Raw genomic sequence first — 230 nt, forward strand, 5'->3', positions numbered from 1 at the left:
AGATGTATCTGGAGGAAAAACAGACGGTAAAGTCACGGTTGGAATATTCTTGATAATTAAGGGCCGATCGGGAACTAATCAAGAACGTCTATTTTTACATATGGAATCTATTAGAAACTTTACCCAGAGACAGGCTACGGACATTAATGACCAACATAGCCAGTGGCTGGACAGTAAGTAGTGAAGCGCAAAACTCAACAGTGAACGTAACTAATTCATCTTCACCTTCC

This window comes from Octopus bimaculoides, chromosome 1 (assembly GCF_001194135.2).
Source record: "Octopus bimaculoides isolate UCB-OBI-ISO-001 chromosome 1, ASM119413v2, whole genome shotgun sequence".
Lineage (NCBI taxonomy): Eukaryota > Metazoa > Mollusca > Cephalopoda > Octopoda > Octopodidae > Octopus > Octopus bimaculoides.